Genomic DNA, 21,055 nt, shown 5'->3' with positions numbered 1-21,055 from the left:
CACCTGTGCTTTAATTGTGTTTGACTTTTGTCACATGTGCTCACCATTATGCAGCACGGGTGCATCACAATGTTGGCAAGTTGTGTCTAAACAGGTGAAAAGTGCTTATGGTTTTGCCAAAAGACTGATTGATTCAATCAGTGGGTTCAGGCAACTGAGCATTTGGTTCAGACAATAGGGTTTAGTGTTTTAGCAATTGAGAAAAACTGTAATTAAGTTAGCTGGTCCAGAGTTGCAGAACTGTGAAAGAGTGGCAGATCATTTGGGGGTGAGATCCATTCGTGTAGTCAGCTTTCTGCTTCGAAAGTGGCGGACTTTACTAACAACTGGAGAGTTAGGGTTGCTGGTAGACTATTCCAGAGGTTTCTGTCATCCAGTCAACAATGATCCCTTTCCAAATTTTATGCTGTCTCCTAACCTTATGGATTGTACAGGTAGTTATCTGCAATGTGAAAGTGTGGCATTCTTGGGCCCAAACTCTGCCAATGGTAAAGCCTTATACAAAATCTGTGTTAAGTCTTTTAATAAGAAGATTCTGAATAAAAAAACAGATACTCCCTGGCGTATGGTTTTGCAGACAGGGGAAGCTGTCAAACCACAGTGGAGAGCATTTTATAAGTCACCGCTACCTAAGAAAACTGGGGATCTGCAATGGCATATTTTTAGGGCTGTCAAAGTTAACGCGATAATAACGCATTAACGCGATCTCAATTTATCGTGATTAAAAAAAATAGTTCCATTAACGCAAATTCTAATTTGGCCCTGCAAGTCACCCGTAGTTCATGTTGAGGCTTGTCGCGCACTGCTTCAATAAGAGTAAGTGTGAGTAATGGAGAAAGGTCTGTTAAATGGGAAGTTTCATTTCAAAAGTTTCATTTCAAAAGAAGAGTGTGATTGAGTTGGTTTTGGTATGCACTTTGCAGTTCTAAAATACTTTTGCAAAGTGAGATTTCAGTATGCTGTAGCACTGTGATATGACACTAAATGTCTTTATTGAAGTCCAACTGCAATTTATTTTTGTTTGCACAGCACTGTGAAGTCCTATAGGCTGTGACTGAATACAACTCCAGCACAATTGAAGTTTTATTTCATTTTTATTTTCTTTTGTCACACATGTCTGAACTGAGACACAGTAGAATGTGACTACATGTTTTATATTTGAGACTACAGCTCCCTAATCCATCACAAAATCCAATTTTGTGTTTTGTATGTTCAGTACTGCCTAGTATGTGAGTGAATAAACTCCCTTATCATTTTCTCTTGTCCCAGCAGTTTTTAACAAGTACTTTTAGCATAAAATGTGTTCACCATTTTAATTGTAGCATTTCACTTTAAAAGCCTTATTCATTTACATATAGATTTTTAAAAATGCGATTAATCGCGATTAACTATATGAAATTCTAAGATTAATCGCGATTAAATTTTTTAATCGTTTGACAGCCCTACGTATTTTACATGGTGCTGTTGCAGATAATGCTTTTATTTCTGTTTTAAATCCAGCTGTAGGCCAAGAGTGCCCATTTTGTTTTTTAATGGAAACAGTTTTCCATGCTTTTATGCATTGTGTGAGGCTCAGACCTTTATTTGCTGTTTTGCGTATGCTATTTGTTTATTTTTTTGAAATTTTTCAATGAAGACTTTTATTTTTGGTTTTAAATATGTACAGAAACAACATCTGAAGTGCCAATTGTTAAATTTTTTGCTTGGACAAGCTAAGATGGCAATATATGTTAGCCGGAGAAACAAGGTTGGGCAAGCTTTTAGTGAGGATGTTGTATTGGTTTTCTCAACTTTAGTGCGATCTCATATTTTAGTTGATTTTCGTTTTTATAAGGCAATGTCCAACCTTGAATCTTTTAAACAAACATGGTGTTACAATGGCACAGTGTGTACAGTCGAGGATGAAAAGCTGCTATTTGCACATTTTTTGAGGGTTGGACCCTCTAACTAAAATTCTTGTATCACATTTTTGTTTGTTCTTTTGTGGGTTTTTTTGTATTCATTTACTTGCCAGAAATGATCTGGTCGTGCTGTTGTATAAATGTTAATGTTTGAAATAAAGGTGTTTTGAAATTCTTTAAAAAAAAAAAAATTCTCTCTCTCCAGTATGACTGAAATAGAGCCAAAACTGTTTATTCTTTAACAGCTTCATCAGAAAACTCTTCTGCCGTACTATCGTTGTGAGGACCGTCCACTGGCATAATTATTAATGCAGCTATGTAAAGCTATCCTATATCTAAACCAAACCTTTAAGAAAACCTTTTGTCTGTTTAATGTTCTCATCTCATCTCATCTCATTATCTCTAGCCGCTTTATCCTTCTACAGGGTCGCAGGCAAGCTGGAGCCTATCCCAGCTGACTACGGGCGAAAGGCGGGGTACACCCTGGACAAGTCGCCAGGTCATCACAGGGCTGACACATAGACACAGACAACCATTCATACTCACATTCACACCTACGGTCAATTTAGAGTCACCAGTTAACCTAACCTGCATGTCTTTGGACTGTGGGGGAAACCGGAGCACCCGGAGGAAACCCACGCAGACACGGGGAGAACATGCAAACTCCGCACAGAAAGGCCCTCGCCGGCTATGGGGCTCGAACCCAGGACCTTCTTGCTGTGAGGCGACAGTTCTAACCACTACACCACCGTGCCGCCCTGTTTAATGTTCTTTCATTGTTTATTTTAATCATAAAAGCTTCTTTTTTTTCCTTTAAAAAAAACTGCATAGTTCCTTGTGGGGATCAGCCAAATGTCCTCAGAAGGTTAAGCCATCAGATATTCCTATCCTTATGGAGAGAAGGACGTGCGCGCGCGCACACACACACACACACACACACACACACACACACACACACACACACACACAGTGTGTATCAGACCACTGAAGTGATGAGTGCTCATTCCCTCCTCCACTGGTCTGAGAGACAGGTATGTTTTTAGCATGGTCACACACTGAAAGCCAACCTTGGCAGCTCTGAAGGAAAATAAAAAGACTCCAAAACACACTTTACAGACGCTTCCTCTCACTGCCAGCAGCCCCTCCTTACAGCATTCTCTCTCACTTTCTGTTCACCTTCAGGTTCCCTGAAAATTCTACAACCCAGAAACAGATGGGAGCTCCGCTTTTACACACAATTTGCTTGTGTGTAAAATATTACTACTGCTAATAGAGTTTGTATCTGGACTAGCTGTGAGATTTTGTTCCAGCGAGAGTGTGTGTATTTTTATTTTTTGAGTGAGATAAAACAAATATATGCACCAATCAGCCATAACATTAAAACCACTGACAGGTGACATGAATTACATTGATTATCTTGTTACAATGGCACCTGTCAAAGGGTGGGATATATAAGGCAGCAAGAGAACAGCTAGTTCTTGAAGTTGATGTGTTGGAAGCAGGAAAAATGGGCAAACATAAGGATCTGAGTGAGTTTGACAAGGGCTAAATTGTGATGGCTAGATGACTGGGTCTGAGCATCTCCAAAATGGCACATCTTGTGGGCTGTTCCCGGTATGCAGTGGTTATTGTATTCAACTCAATATATGTTGAAAAGGATTTGCAAATTATTGTATTCTGTTTTTATTTGCATTTTAAACAGTGTCACAACATTTTTGGAATTGGGGTTAGATATATTTAACAGTTACTCCATGAAATCGAGTCATACATGAGCTGGTAGCCAGGGAGGCTTTGAAGAATATAAAGTATGATATATATATATATATATATATATATATATATATATATATATATATATATACACACACACACACAGTATATATATATATATATATATATATATATATATATATATGAGTGATTCCACGCTTATGGGTACTGAAATGGGGACATGAACTTATTCACCTAAAACCATTTCTTTTTTTTTTTTACCATCAGGTCACAAAACATGTAATCTTTAATGAATGATATGTTAAAAGATAACTTTAATTTTCTGAGATGTAATAAAAACATTTATATGCCAAAGTCAAGCCTATGAGTTCCAAAATGATGTCTGTTACATTACTTCTGTTACGATTGTCCATCTCACGTCTGTTACAAATTAATTACAATCTAGCTCTATACCATGTTAATCTTATTGAAAGAATGTGTATGTTTATTCTACTACACATGTTTATTAATTATATTTGCTAAAACATCACCTTCCTATGTTTCAAAAAGTAATTCTACATTGTTAAAATTGAGAATATATATGTCCACAACACTTCTGTTACGTTCTGACTTTGGCATATAAATATGTTTTTATTACATCTCAGAAAATTAAAGTTATCTTTTAACATATCATTCATTAAAGATTACATGTTTTGTGACCTGATGGTAAAAAAAAGAAATGGTTTTAGATGAATTTTTAAAAATAAGTTCATGTCCCCATTTCAGTACCCATAAGCGTGGAATCACTCATATATATATATATATATATATATATATATATATATATATATATATATATATATATAACACTTTTATTGTCTCATCTCGTTCTCTCTAGCCGCTTCATTCTGTTCTACAGGGTCGCAGGCAAGCTGGAGCCTATCCCAGCCGACTATGGGCGAAAGGTGGGGTACACCCTGGACAAGTCGCTAGGTCATCACAGGGCTGACACATAAACACAGACAACCATTCACACTCACATTCACACCTTCGGTCAATTTAGAACTTTTATTGTTTGCCACATAATTCCATCTATGTTCCAGATGTTATTTCATAGTTTTAATGTATTCAGTATTGTTATACAATGTAGAAAATCGTCAAAATACAGAAAAACCTATGAATGAGTAGAGGTGTCCAAATTTTTGACTGGGACTGTATATTATGGTACATAAGTAGAGGGATGACCTTTTATACCTTTATTTTTTTCCATTAAGGAGTGAGGAAAGTTGCTGAATTTTCTTCTATTTTGGCTTGTAAATAGAGAAGGTAGTTCTTTACAATTTAAGTTAGATGGCTTTTGTTTATTATTTTCTGTCTTCGTCACTCCTATATCTCCTGTGCACAAGTTATTCCCCTCACTTCTTGTAAATAAAAAACAACAACTACGTATAGTGGCAAATCCTATTTGTGGAGTTCTGGGAAACAGGAGGGTATAGGTATTGCCATCATTTTATGTTATGGCCTGAATCTCGACCAGGCCATAACAATATACGTAGTACATATATACAGTATACACTCACTGGCCAATTAATAGGAACTTGTTCTTGGTTCTAAGACTCCTGTAGGACAGCAGGGCTGCAGGACTGGAACCCAATGTGGTCTTCTGTTGCATGCTGAGATGCTTTTCTGCTCACCATGGTTGTAAAGAGTGATTATATAAGTTACTATGGCCTTCCATACTACAACCCCGATTCCAAAAAAGTTGGGACAAAGTACAAATTGTAAATAAAAACGGAATGCAATGATGTGGAAGTTTCAAAATTCCATATTTTATTCAGAATAGAAAATAGATGACATATCAAATGTTTAAACTGAGAAAATGTATCATTTAAAGAGAAAAATTAGGTGATTTTAAATTTCATGACAACAACACATCTCAAAGTTGGGACAAGGCCATGTTTACCACTGTGATACATCCCCTTTTCTCTTTAGAACAGTCTGTAAACGTCTGGGGACTGAGGAGACAAGTTGCTCAAGTTTAGGGATAGGAATGTTAATCCATTCTTGTCTAATGTAGGATTCTAGTTGCTCAACTGTCTTAGGTCTTTTTTGTCGTATCTTCTGTTTTATGATGTGCCAAATGTTTTCTATGGGTGAAAGATCTGGACTGCAGGCTGGCCAGTTCAGTACCCGGACCCTTCTTCTACGCAGCCATGATGCTGTAATTGATGCAGTATGTGGTTTGGCATTGTCATGTTGGAAAATGCAAGGTCTTCCCTGAAAGAGACGTCGTCTGTATGGGAGCATATGTTGCTCTAGAACCTGGATATACCGTACCTTTCAGCATTGATGGTGTCTTTCCAGATGTGTAAGCTGCCCATGCCACACGCACTAATGCAACCCCATACCATCAGAGATGCAGGCTTCTGAACTGAGCGCTGATAACAACTTGGGTCGTCCTTCTCCTCTTTAGTCCGAATGACACGGCGTCCCTGATTTCCATAAAGAACTTCAAATTTTGATTCGTCTGACCACAGAACAGTTTTCCACTTTGCCACAGTTCATTTTAAATGAGCCTTGGCCCAGAGAAGACGTCTGCGCTTCTGGATCATGTTTAGATACGGCTTCTTCTTTGAACTATAGAGTTTTAGCTGGCAACAGCAGATGGCACGGTGAATTGTTGTTCACAGATAATGTTCTCTGGAAATATTCCTGAGCCCATTTTGTGATTTCCAATACAGAAGCATGCCTGTATGTGATGCAGTGCTTTCTAAGGGCCTTAAGATCATGGGCACCCAGTATGGTTTTCCGGCCTTGACCCTTACGCACAGAGATTCTTCCAGATTCTCTGAATCTTTTGATGATATTATGCACTGTAGATGATGATATGTTCAAACTCTTTGCAATTTTACACTGTCAAACTCCTTTCTGATATTGCTCCACTATTTGTCAGCGCAGAATTAGGGGAATTGGTGATCCTCTTCCCATCTTTACTTCTGAGAGCCGCTGCCACTCCAAGATGCTCTTTTTATACCCAGTCATGTTAATGACCTATTGCCAATTGACCTAATGAGTTGCAATTTGGTCCTCCAGCTGTTCCTTTTTTGTACCTTTAACTTTTCCAGCCTCTTATTGCCCTGTCCCAACTTTTTTGAGATGTGTTGCTGTCATGAAATTTCAAATGAGCCAATATTTGGCATGAAATTTCAAAATGTCTCACTTTCAACATTTGATATGTTGTCTATGTTCTATTGTGAATACAATATCAGTTTTTGAGATTTGTAAATTATTGCATTCCATTTTTATTTACAATTTGTGCTTTGTCCCAACTTTTTTGAAATCGGGGACGTATAGCTTGAACCAATCTGGCCATTTTCCTCTGACCTCTCTTATCAACAAGGTGTTTGTTTCCACCCACAGAACTGTTGCTCACTCATTGTTTTTTTGTTTTTCGCACCATTCTGTCTGTGTAAACTCTAGAGACTGTTGCGTGTGAAAACCCCAGGAGATCAGCAGGTTCTGAAATACTCAAACCAGTCCATCTGGCTCAACCCAAAACCTATGCCACAGTGAAAGTCACACTTTGAGATCATAGTTTTTCCCATTCTGATGTTTGAAGTGAACATTACCTGAAGCTCTTGAATTGTATCTGCATGATTTTATGCATTGTGCTGCTGTCAAGGGATTATCCTATATTCTACCAAGTGCCATACTCACTGCAACACCTGAATCTGGGATTCATTTAGAGATTGGCTAATGGTATTCATTATTTTAACTGGCAGATGCGTTTGGTCTTTCAGCTTTGGCATCGATCATCAATACAAATATCATCATGCTAAGTAGCTCAATCACCTTATTCTCTGATTACATTTAGCTATTTTAACATGCTTGATAGAAATAGTTGAGAAATTATTGGATATTAATTTTTTATCTTTGCTTTTGTGAGAGACAGTATATATGTACATACATTATGGCTGGGAAACCACTACAGCTTGCACCAATTACAGTGGCCCCATTGTACTTAATCTGCATGTCTTTTGAACCATGGTGGAAACCAGAGCACCTGGAGGAAACCCACACAAACACAGAGAGACCATGAAAGTGTCACACAGAAAGGTCCTTGTCAGCTACTGGGCTCGAACCCAGAGCCTTCTTACTGTGAAGTGACAGTGCTAACCACTACACCACCGTGCTGCCCTTTTAAAACTACTTTATAGGAAAGGGTTCTAATTTGCATTTCCTACCATAAAAGGAATATTAAATTCTGAACAAAATGGGCCCATCTGCTCTCTCTCTCTCTCTCTCTCTGAGATTGGTGTTCATTGGTTTATGGTTTAATATTAGTTGACTGTTCCTTTGGGTTATCTGCTCTCTTCCCAGCTCACAAAAACATGATGGTGTGTGGATTGGCGATGCTAAATTGTCTCTTAATGTGAATGCGTGCGTATGTGCATCATGTCCTGTGATGGACTGATGTCCCATCCAGGGTGTATTCCCACCTTGTTCCCAGTGTAGGCTCTGGATCCACCCTGATCTTGAGGTAGTATTTACAGACCAGTTATACACATTTAACAATTCATTGTTAAATGAATTAGGTTAGGAGTGGCACAAAAATTCTACAGCAATATACAGAAAAAAACAAGTCATGAAGACATGCTGTGGTAGTGTTGGCTCCTCACAGCTCTATTTTTTGGGGTTCAATTCTGAATTCCAGTTTCTGTCTGTCTTACTGAGTATGAGATTGAAAAGAACCTCAGGAAATGGAATTAATAGGGCAGACAGTAAGCCAGAACCTCCTCCATCATCATATCAGGAACAGTCAACATTTCACCAATTATCTTTCAGGACTGAGTCTGAGATACTAATTTACCGTTCACTGTAATGGCCTGTCTCTCTGCTGCCAAGATGGTATCCGCTGAAGCACTGGAGGTGCCAGTCAATCACCCTGGGGAATAAATTACTATAAAAAGTTGGGCATTTTCATAGTTATGGATGTGGCACTCAAATTTCTATTGACTTGCAAAGTGCCTCATTGCTCGCACAAGGCTTGCATATTGGTTCATTTAACCTTTCAGGAAGCATGCTGATGAGTATTCAAAAGTAAGATATTCATACATATTAAAGCTAAGCACAAATTCATTACTTTATGCATGTGAGAGACATGTTTGGGTGTAAGAGTAAATTGAGATTTTCAAAAAGCTCAGTGCATTTGAATTTGCTTTGATGAAAGATGACTGTGGAAGAGACTTAGAATATAAAATATACATGAAGAAATGTATACTGGGTTCCAAAAATCTGAGACCACACTTGGGATATATAACAAAGAAAATAAATGTTCGATATGTTTTATGTTTAATATTCAAGATGCTGCACTATTTCTTGGTCCATGTTTAATGTAAGCAAATTCATGATATTGGCCATGTTATAGTGTGTTGCAAAAGTATTTATGGTGTTTGTCCTGTTTTGTCTCATTACAAGCTCATACATGTCAACCTTTAGTTACCCATGCCCTTATAAAATCTGTACGTTTTCCTTACATACACCCATGAGCCCTTATGCACAAGAAAAAATTCCAATATATAATCCAAAGCACCGATTGTTTTATTCCGCATGATACACTCCTATTGTAATAGGCATATTTATCACACTGCATCAAGTTAAAGGGATCAAATAAGCATGTACTGAATAAAAAGAAATTTTAGATCCCAGAGAAAACAACTGAATTAAAAAGGACTATATGTACAGTCAAGTAAACAATTATCTACTAAAGAGAATGACTGAACTATAAACTTCATTATTTAATATACATTGTATCAGTAATACCAGAATTATTGATGTAAATTTTGCAAATAAAATTTATTCATATTAAATAGTTCATAAAAATTACACAAAGTTCTATCTGACAAGCTTTGACATCACCTACAATATTACATTCCACCAAAGAAAATTACTTGAAATATAACAGCAGTACTAAGTAGGTATGTTAATTAAAATAGTAGGTTACATGTAATAAATTATATATAATTATGTCAAACAGTAAATGAAGATTAGTAAAAGTTCCATTTGAGAAAAGTGTTGACACCACAAGCAGTGTTAGATCCAACTAAAGATGACTGAACCTCATCAAGTATATTATGTAAACAAGGATAAGTGAAAATATTAATAAATTATGAAGTTAAACTGAAAATCTTCCCAGTAATTTATAACAAGAATTTAAATCTTATTCCATTTTGGAGTGTTCTTTGCTGTACAAAGATGTTGCAGATTTGGCACTAGCTATAATATCACTGCTTGGGCAGCAGTTGTAGCTCCTCATCACAGTTCATTTTATTTTGCAGATATGCAGTTAATGTGTCTGCAGCCATATTTTTTCTGTACTCAGTATGAATTTTCCTAACCAATGAAAAAGCCCTCTCACTATCTGCATTGCTATGTGGGAGGCACAGCAAAACAGTAAAAAGTTGTTTCAGCATTGGAAACCTGGCAACACCCAGAGCAGTCTTTACATCGAAGACCTTTCCCCAATATACATCTATTATTCTCTTGGTCAATAAAAGAAAATCAGAGCACGGCAAACATGTAGATGGTGTTAAATTGCTTCCATCCCCTACTAGACATTTTAGAGACAGGCTACCAACGGTCGTTACCACCATTACTCTTCATTCAGTACTTTTCCAGTTTACTGACGACTGATGGTAGTAACGGGTGTTGGTCATCTGTGTCGACATATAATGTCTATCAGCAATTAAAATGTTTAGGGAAGCGAAACCAGAAATCGCCGGGTAACTACAGTTGCCGTTGTATAAACTCCCTAAATTATCATGATAATGGAGGAACCTTTCCTACATGCAAACAGGAAAAACATTAAAAAAAAACCACAAATGCTTACCTGTGCAGTCTTTGAATCGGGAAACTTTTTTTTTTTTTCGCTAGCTGCGAAAAATGGTCTATCACAGTTGGGAGGATGTTGTGTTCCACGAGAAATTGGCAGAACATAACTTCTGCAGCCATCACAGAAGTCTGGGCAGTCCGAGCCGATGGACTTAAATGACCGAGAAAACCATGTGCAACTATAAAACCACAGAAATTGAAAATAGTTCCGTTTCATTGTGCATGCGTGTTTGAAAAAATAAATGGTGGATCCTAAGAAAAATTTCTCAGAGTAACGGAAAAAAATCTCTGATACAAAATGAAATTTTCCCGTATAAAAATCTGTGTATGCCGTATTAGCCCAAAAATTGCATTTTCCCGTACAAAATATGGGGAAAACGTATAACCATATTGACATGTATGCAAGCTGGAATTAAAATGGATTTTGGGGGGGTTAGCACTATTTGATTTACACAACATGCCTACCACTTTAAAGGTCCAAATGTTTTTTTTTTACTGTGACATAAACAATAATTAAGATGAAAAAACAGAAATCTGAAGTGTCCATCAGTATTCACCCCCCAAAGTCAATACTTTTTCGAGCCACCTGCAAGCTGCAAGTCTCTCAGGGTATGTCTCTATCAGCTTAGCACATCTAGCCACTGGGATTTTTGCCCATTCCTCAAGACAAAACTGCTTCAACTCCTTCAAGTTAGATGGATTGCATTGGTGGACAGCAATCTTCAAGTTTTACCACAGAATCTCAACTGGATTGAAGGCTGGGCTTTGACTAGGCCATTCCAAGACATTTAAATGTTTCCCTTTAAACCACTCCAGTGTAGCTTTAGCAGTATGTTTCGGGTCATTGTCCTGCTGGAATGTGAACCTTCGTCCCAGTCTCAAACCTCTGGCTGACTCAAACAGGTTTTCCTCCAGAATTGCCCTATATTTAGTGCCATCCATTTTTCTGTCAGTCCTGACCAGATTTTCTGTCCCTGCAGATGAAAAATATCCCCACAGCATGATGCTGCCGCCACCATGCTTCACTGTAAGAATAGTGTTCTCAGGGTGATGGGAAGTGTTGGGTTTGCGCCACACATGGCATTTCCCATGATGGCCAAACAGTTCAATTTTAGTCTCATTTGACCAGAGAATCTTCTTCCATGTGTTTTGGGGGGTCTGCCACATGCTGTTGGGCAAACGTGTTTTTTTATTTGTTTCTTTAAGCAATTACTTTTTTTCTGTCCGTTCTTCCAGAAAGCCCTGCTCTGTGGAGTGTACAGCTTAAAGTGGTCCTATAGACAGATACTTCCATCTCCGCTGTGGATCTTTGCAGCTCCTTCAGTATTATCTTTGATGTCTTTGTTGCATCTCTGATTAATGCCCTCCTTGCCCGGTCTGTGAGTTTTGGTGGGCGGCCTTCTCTTGTCAGGTTTCTAGTGGTGCCATATTCTTTCTATTTTGCTATAATGGATTTAATGGTGCTCCCTGGGATATTCAAAGTTTGGGATTTTTTTTTTTTTTATAACCCAACCCTGATCTATACTTCTCCACAACTTTGTCTCTGACCTGTTTGGAGGCTCCTTGGTTTTCATGTTGCTTGCTTAGTAGTGTTGCAGAGTCGGGGTCCTTCCAGAACAGGTTGATTTATACAGACATCATGTGACAGATCATGTGACACTTTGATTGCACACAGGTGGATCTTAATCAACTAATTATGTGACTTATGAAGTGAATTGGTTGGATCAGCTCTTATTTAGGGGTTTCATATGAAAGGGGGTGAATACCTATGCACACTCCAGATTTCTGTTTTTTCATCTTAATTATTGTGTCACCAAAAAAAAAAAATGCAACTTTAAAGTGGTAGGCATATGGTGTAAATCAAATGGTGCTAACCATCCAAAAATCCATTTTAATTCCAGTTTGTAATGTGACAAAACAGGACAAACACCAAGGTGGGTGAATAATTTTGCAAGACACTATATCTGCGAAAATACTTTTTCATACTTTCAAACTCACATAGTTGTATTCCACCAGGTGCCGTAATTGTCAGGTAAACAAACTGAATTAGGAATCATGTTTAAAGTTAGAATGAAATCTGCAGAACATTCATTATGAGGCATGACTTTAACTTCAGAGAGACAAGATTATGTTCCCTAAAACCTTGTCAAATTGCCCAAAACATACATATTGGAAAAGAGCTCAGAGCAAGCTGCAGCAAAATGGCAATGTCGACTCCAACTAAGGAACTGTTCAGGGATGAATTACAATCAATATTTCACAACTTCTGAAGATATTGATTCTCTTCATTTGAAATGTGGAACTAAATTACAGCATCTTCATGTGGATATGGGTTGTAAGTTATCCCACTGTGGGAGTTCCTTCAAGCAAAGCATCAAAGAGAAGACAAGCGTCCGCGAAACCTTTGATGCCTTTATTGATGGTGTTTCTAATCTCATGAAGAGCTACTTCAACAACTTCAGGAACAAGGTACTGACTTGTAAAGCTGTAGTAGACAACAAAATCTCAGAATAATTGTCATTCCAGAAGAAGCTGAAAGCCCAGTTTTGTGCCGTAACAAATTTGAGCCTGATCTCACCTCATTATCTCTAGCCGCTTTATCATTCTACAGGGTCTCAGGCAAGCTGGAGCCTATCCCAGCTGACTACAGGTGAAAGGCAGGGTACACCCTGGACAAGTCACCAGGTCATCACAGGGCTGACACATAGACACAGACAACCATTCACACTCACACCTACAGTCAATTTAGAGTCACCAGTTAACCTAACCTGCATGTCTTTGGACTGTGGGGGAAACCGGAGCACCCGGAGAACATGCAAACTCCACACAGAAAGGCCCTCGCCGGCCACGGGGCTCAAACCCGGACCTTCTTGCTGTGAGGCGACAGCGCTAACCACTACACCACCGTGTCACCCCTTGAGCCTGATCATTTTTTAAAAATAAATTACAGAAAGGGACATAGAGGCATGAATATGATGACTATCTAATAGTGTGCAGGCCTTCGAATAAGTGTATCACAAGGTAACGTTAGCCCATAGGTTACTGTCTAGCCAGCTGATCTGAGATTGTTTTCTTCCATTCAGTGATTGCTTATGAAATGGCCTTAATTTAAGTCTTTTATCAGTGATGTCACTTGATCACGCTTACGACTTTTACTGCAGTTTTTGTTTTAAATTGTCATCATTTACTTTGTTTTGCTAGCTATTCTGAAGAAATGTTGAAAGAGGAATATAGCTGAACACCAAACAAAATGAATCTTTTGTCTCATGAGATGACAACAATGTGTGTGAAGTAATTGGTAAAGTATTTTTTTGTCTGTTCCTAACATACAATGGTGCTTAAAAGTTTGTGAACCCTTTAGAATTTTCTATATTTCTGCATAAATATAACCTAAAACATCATCAGGTTTTCACACAAGTCCTAAAAGTAGATAAAGAGAACCCAGTTAAACAAATGAGACAAAAATATTAAACTTGGTCATTTATTTATTGACGAAAATGATGCCATATTACATATCTGTGAGTGGCAAAAGTATGTGAACCTTTGCTTTCAGTATCTGGTGTGACCCCCTTGTGCAGCAATAACTGCAACTAAACACTTCCAGTAACTGTTGATCAGTCCTGCACACCAGCTTGGAGGAATTTTAGCCCATTCCTCCGGACAGAACAGCTTTTACTCTGGGATGTTGGTGGGTTTCCTCATATGAACTGCTCGCTTCAGGTCCTTCCACAACATTTCGATTGGGTAAAGGTCAGGACTTTGACTCGGCCATTCCAAAACATTAACTTTATTCTTCTTTATCCATTCTTTGGTAGAACGACTTGTGTGCTTAGTCTTTGTCTGTCTTGCTGCATGACCCACCTTCTCTTGAGATTCAGTTCATGGACAGAGGTTGTGACATTTTCCTTTAGAATTCACTGGTATAATTCAGAATTCATTGACTACGTTTACATGCACATCCAAATTGAGCTGCTGTCGGTAATCGAGCTGAAGGTCCCAGCAGGGTGCCAGAGAAATCCAATCCTACATGCACACAATGAAATTGGGCTATTGTGTGAGGTGCATTGTGCACCCGAGCCACAGGTGGCACTACACGCCCCATCGTGTTGGTACACTTCCGGTTGTCGTCATGAAGAAGAGCTATTCAAGAGTGTAAACAAAGTTATCAGTTCCGTGTTCTCCATTGCGCGTTTTTCTCCCGTCCATGAATTTTAATATATTCAACTCCTTAAGCTGAATGAGCATGAACTCTGTCTCCTCATTGCTCCAGAAGTGCACGTTTCTGCTTTCCTGTGGCAGTGGGGGCGTGGTCAAGCGCCGGTCTGTGACAGGAGGGCGGAGCCAGGGAAGGTGAGTGGCAGAATCACTACACCTGATGGTAATTAACCTGTGTTTGTGTGTCTTCCCAGTAACCGCGCCCTATTTAAGGAGGCAGAGGGAGAGCAGAGGGGAAAGCTCATCCCGGGACTAGAACACAGCGCGCACGCGCTGTGTGTGTGTGTGTGTGTGTGTGTGTGTGTGTGTGTGTGTTTCTCTCTCTCAAGAATAAAAGTAGGCTGTTAAACTGAAAAGTCTGACAATAAAAAGCCTATTAGTACCAGAAGCTTTGTCCTGCCGTCCTCTGTGCTCCACCCACACTTCAGAGAGCTCTACATCGCCATTTTCTCTTCTTTGTTTGTTCCTCCTGACCTCTTCTGCTGCTCGCTACTACTGTTGTCATGCCGACCGAGGCTGTTGTGTTTTCCGCTTGTGGTCTCGTCACTCGTCACTTCCGGAAGGGGCAGTAAGTAGCTCGACAACTAGCTCGATAGGGTATACATGCACAAAGTAGCTTAGCAGAAATCGCATAAACTAGGTCGTGTAGCTCGATTCCGAGAAATCAAGTTCAGTTCAATTTCAACCGAATTAAGGTGTATACATGGCATTTTGAACTTCGATTTCATTCGAGCAACGGCAGAAATTCGATTCTCTCTATGTGCATGTAAACGTAGTGAGTGTTCCATCAATGATGGCAAGCCGTCCTGGCCCAGATGCAGCAAAACAGGCCCAAACCATGATACTACCATCACCATGTTTCACAGATGGGATATCAAATCAAATCAAGTTTATTTGTATCGCGCTTTTAACAATAAACATTGTCACAAAGCAGCTTTACAGAATTTGAACGACTTAAAACATGAGCTAATTTTATCCCTAATCTATCCCCAATGAGCAAGCCTGTGGCGACGGTGGCAAGGAAAAACTCCCTCAGATGACATGAGGAAGAAACCTCAAGAGGAACCAGACTCAAAAGGGAACCCATCCTCATTTGGGCAACAACAGACAGCCTGACTATAATATTAACAGTTTTAACAGGTATAACCCTCAACTGTCCTCATGGGGCCGTCCTCCACAGGAGCGGTGCGATAAAACTCCGACCAGACACAGGGCACCAGGATGGATCAAGCAGGTCCAAGGGGCAGAAGAGGCCAGCATCTTAATCCCAGGATCAACATGTAACTCAGAGGGACAGATTGGGGGGGGGGGGGAAGAGAGAGAGAAAGAAAACACAGGTTGTTAGGTATGCCCTAAAAATGACAAGTATTAAATCTGTGTGGTAGGCTCGCAGAGACGAGAGTCTTTACATCAGGCATAACACACAACAATGGCATGTTAATATGGTAAAATATATCATGACCTGCTCTGGCTGGATGCTTGATTGGGTGATGGGAGCACACTCCTCAGCAATGATGAGATGCAGATGGGACCCTTAGGGCTGGCCAAGACAATTTAGTTACATTTCACCGGGTCTGGGACATGTGACAGAATGTCTGACGGCCGATTCCCTGCAGGCTACGATAGCCAGTCGAGGTCTCCACCCTCTCCACCAAAAGATTTCCTGTTGACTCCATGTAACTCAGAGGGACAGATTTGGGGTGGGGGGAGGGAAAGAAAACACAGGTGGTTAGGTATGCCCAATGTCACCTGAATAAGTAGGAACAGTATACATATTGCACCGAGTACAAGCAGGGACTCCGGCAACTAACTATGACAGCATAACTAAAAGGAGAGAGCCAGAAGGTAACACAGGCATGAGGGAGCCCCGGGACATAAAGCAGCCAGCCACTACACCGTCAACAAACTCGAGTGAGCAAGCGAGTGGGGACTGACAGCATCCATACATTCCAGTTTACCAAAACACTCTATGTCTGAGGACCCTCCAGATCTACTCCTTTACCTCATAAACACCATTAACAAAAGGCTTGACTAAACAGATATGTTTTCAGCCTAGACTTAAATGCTGAGACTGATAAGGTTCTTATGCTGGAATGCAGTGTTTTCTTTTCTCCAAACATACCACTTCTCATTTAAACCAAAAAGTTATATTTTGGTCTCATCTGTCCACAAAACATTTTTCCAATAGCCTTCTGGCTTGTCCACATGATCTTTAGCAAACTGCAGATGAGTAGCAATGTTCTTTTTGGAGAGCAGTAGCTTTCTCCTTGCAACCCTGCCATGCACACCATTGTTGTTCAGTGTTCTCCTGATGGTGGACTCACGAATATTAACATTAGCCAATGTGAGAGAGGCCTTCAGTTGCTTAGAAGTTACCCTGGGGTCCTTTGTAATCTCGCCGACTATTACACGCCTTGCTCTTGGAGTGATCTTTGTTGGTCGATCACTCCTGGGGAGGGTAACAATGGTCTTGAATTTCCTCCATTTGTACACAATCTGTCTGATTGTGGATTGGTAGAGTCCAAACTCTTTAGAGATAGTTTTGTAACCTTTTTCAGCCTGATGAGCATCAACAATGCTTTTTCTGAGGTCCTCAGAAATCTCCTTTGTTTGTGCCATGATACACTTCCACAAACATATGTTGTGAAGATCAGACTTTGATAGATCCCTGTTCTTTAAATAAAACAGGGTGCCCACTCACACCTGATTGTCATCCCAATGATTGAAAACACCTGACTGTAATTTCACCTTCAAATTAACTGCTAATCCTAGAGGTTCACATACTTTTGCCACTCACAGATATGTAATATTGGATCATTTTCCTCAATAAATAAATTACCAAGTATAATTTTTTTTTGTCTCATTTGTTTAACTGGGTTCTCTTGATCTACTTTTAGGACTTGTGTGAAAATCTGATAATGTTTTAGTTCATATTTCTGCAGAAATATAGAAAATTCTAAAGGGTTCACAAACTTTCAAACACCACTGTGCGTGTGTGTGTGTAATATTTTGTGTGTGTGTGTGTGTGTGTGTGTGAGAAAGAGTTAAATTTTACACGCCAAACAAATTAAATATCTTTGGAGAGACTGATAAATTACTGCTGGGTTGATGTTCATGCCATCTGAGGGCAGAATTCTATTCAAAGATTGAGCTCAGAAGAATGATATGCCACGCCCTTCATACCTGCGGCTGCTAGGATGTGCAACCTCTGTGATATGCCACACCTAGACTTTGATGAATCCATCCAGTTCCTGTACCTGCATTCACTCAATTCATTACATTTTTTTAAATGTAGTTCTTGTAAATGCCATTTACAGTTTTTCACAATTTTTAAAACACATTTTTTGAATCCTCCTGTCCTTTTCTCAGAATTCTAAACACAAAACTCTTTTCTCAACCTACATTCACAAAACCTCTGATTCTTTTTGCAAAACCATACCATCGCCTCAAAATAGTTTTACCGTACATGTGCTCAAAACCAAACAATGTTGTCAGATATTGCACGAATCAGTCAAAATAGAAAAACTGCTGAGCAGTCATTAAATACTATACCAAAAATTTGAAAACACAGTGGTCAAGGCATGTTGCTCATGGAGAAATGTTTATTGGTCACAATAAAGTATAGCATATGCATTTTGCATCTCCAAAAGTAAAGAAAAAAGATTTCACAACTCAGTGGATATAGCATTTACTCTGCATTCAAACAAACTATAGTAACAGGTACTGTGAAAAAAAAAATCATCCTGAAATTGACAAATACAAATGAAAGTGTACAGGCTACAATGTACTGTAAAAGGTAAAAAAAAAAAAAACTCAAATGACTTTACACAGTTGATCATTGAGCTTCATTGAGTGTCATCCTGTCTTTGGGCTGGGTCAGGCCACAGCACTTCATCCACATCACACGCTATATTTGCCCTTGCTAGGCAACAGGGGGGAAAAAAAACTAGTGTGCCACACCCAGCCCTGACACATCTCCTCGCCAATGTCATCACAGGCTAGTTCCATGGCCTCAAGATTAAGCCTGGTGTAGGGCTGTTGCTCGTACACCTTCCATCTCCAAGTGGAGAAAAAACTTCTCTACTGCATTGAGGAAGGGAGAGTATGGTAGCAAGTATAGGTTAATGAAATTCTGATTCATATTGAACCATTCTCTGACTTGGACAGTATGGTGAAAACTAACATTGTCCTAAATTATAACATAAATAGGCCACTCAAGCTCATGTTCCTGCTGTTCATTTGCAGACAACACATCTCTAAGACCACCAAGACAGGTGAGAAGGTGCTGGGTGGTTATATGGCCCCAGAGTGGCATGGTGAAGAACACCCCGGTTGCTTATAGCAGCACACAGTGTTATATTATCACCACGCTGGCCAGGGACTTCAACAATGGCTCGCTGGCCAATTATGTTCCTGCCTCTCCTTCTTCTCTTGGTGAGATTGAAGCCAGCTTCATCAACAAAAATGAATTCATGGGGTCTCTCCATGGCGTCCAGTTCAAACATTCTCTGCAATTAGACGGATATAGTTTTGTAAGTGCTTCAAAAGAGACAGGCCTATGCTGTGGAGTACAATGTATGCATTCTTCACTAACATACATTGTATATGTAATGTGATGTTATTGAACTTGACAATAATATGTATATAGTCCAGTACCATAACTAACTGTACACTTACCTGTACATACTGAAATTGCAGCTCCTTCACCCTTTCAGAGTTACGTTCAAAGGGCACTCTGTACACTTGTTTCATTCGTATCCTGTTGTAATGGAGGATACGGTCTATGGTGGAAAGGCTCACACTATTGATTTCCTCGAAGTCTGTGTTTGTACTGTGGTTTACAATAATTTGTTGCTGTATTTCCCGTAGTGTAATGGCCTTGTTATGACAGACAATGTCGACTACAATGGCCTCCTGCTGGGGTGTGAACATGAGTGTCCTCCTACCTCCGTATGGCAGTCTTGCAATTCTCCAAAAAGAGAATGTGCAAAATATATGTAATGTAATGTTTTGAAATATATATACAGTATACAGTAGTACTGTAAACTTTCAATGATAAAACAGTACAGTAAAAGTAGACTGTACCTGTTTTCATGTCTGAATCTCCAGGTTATGGTGGACACAGAGAATCGACTGATGTTTGGCTGGACTCTTTGGTCTGTCTCCCTCATGGTCATGCCATGCACCAGTACATGGTCTATGACGGTAGCCAGAATTTCATCAGAAATTCTGCCTGCACTCTGAACTGGCTTATTTTGGTTGTCATGTTGTCATGACATGATGAGAAACAAGTGTGATCAATTTTGAATCGTTGTGTTCAATGGATGACACGTGTTTCATTTGTGTTCATATTTTGCCACTTGTTGTTACCATTATGCATCACAAGTGCATTACAGTGACAACTGTGTTTTATTGCATGAGAATGTGTTTAGAGTTTAGCAAAAGGAAGGACTGAGATCTGCAAAATAGTGTTTTACTAGGTGAAGATAGTTTATGGTTTTGTCAAAATTATGCTCAATTCAATGAATGAGTTTAGACAACTGAGCAATTGATTCACACAACAGGAATTAGTGTTTTAGCAATTAAGAAAAACTTTAAGCCTTGTTCCATCCAACCATCCATCCATTATCTCTAGCCACTTATCCTGTGCAGGGTTGCAGGCAAGCTGGAGCCTATCAGCTGACTATGGGCGAGACGTGGGGTACACCCTGGACAAGTCGCCAGATCATCACAGGGCTGACACATAGAGACAACCAACCATTCACACCTATGGTCAATTTAGAGCCACGAATTAGCCTAACCTGCATGTCTTTGGATTGTGGGGGAAACCGGAGCACCCAGAGGAAACCCACACAGACACAGGGAGAACATCTCATCTCATCTCATTATCTCTAGCCACTTTATCCTTCTACAGGGTCGCAGGCAAGCTGGAGCCTATCCCAGCTGACTACGGGCGAAAGGCGGGGTACACCCTGGACAAGTCGCCAGGTCATCACAGGGCTGACACATAGACACAGACAACCATTCACACTCACATTCACACCTATGGTCAATTTAGAGTCACTAGTTAACCGAACCTGCATGTCTTTGGACTGTGGGGTAAACCAGAGCACCCGGAGGAAACCCACGTGGACACGGGGAGAACATGCAAACTCCGCACAGAAAGGCCCTCGCCGGCCACGGAGCTCGAACCCGGACCTTCTTGCTGTGAGGCGACAGCGCTAACCACTACACCACCGTGCCGCCCCAGGGAGAACATGTTAAGCCTTATTATTTATTTTCATTTTTCCACACCTTATTGTTTTTAAGATGAAGAAAAAATTAAACTAGTTAAAATT

The sequence above is a fragment of the Neoarius graeffei genome, chromosome 2 (assembly GCF_027579695.1).
Source record: "Neoarius graeffei isolate fNeoGra1 chromosome 2, fNeoGra1.pri, whole genome shotgun sequence".
Lineage (NCBI taxonomy): Eukaryota > Metazoa > Chordata > Actinopteri > Siluriformes > Ariidae > Neoarius > Neoarius graeffei.
This window is presented reverse-complemented; position numbering follows the sequence as displayed.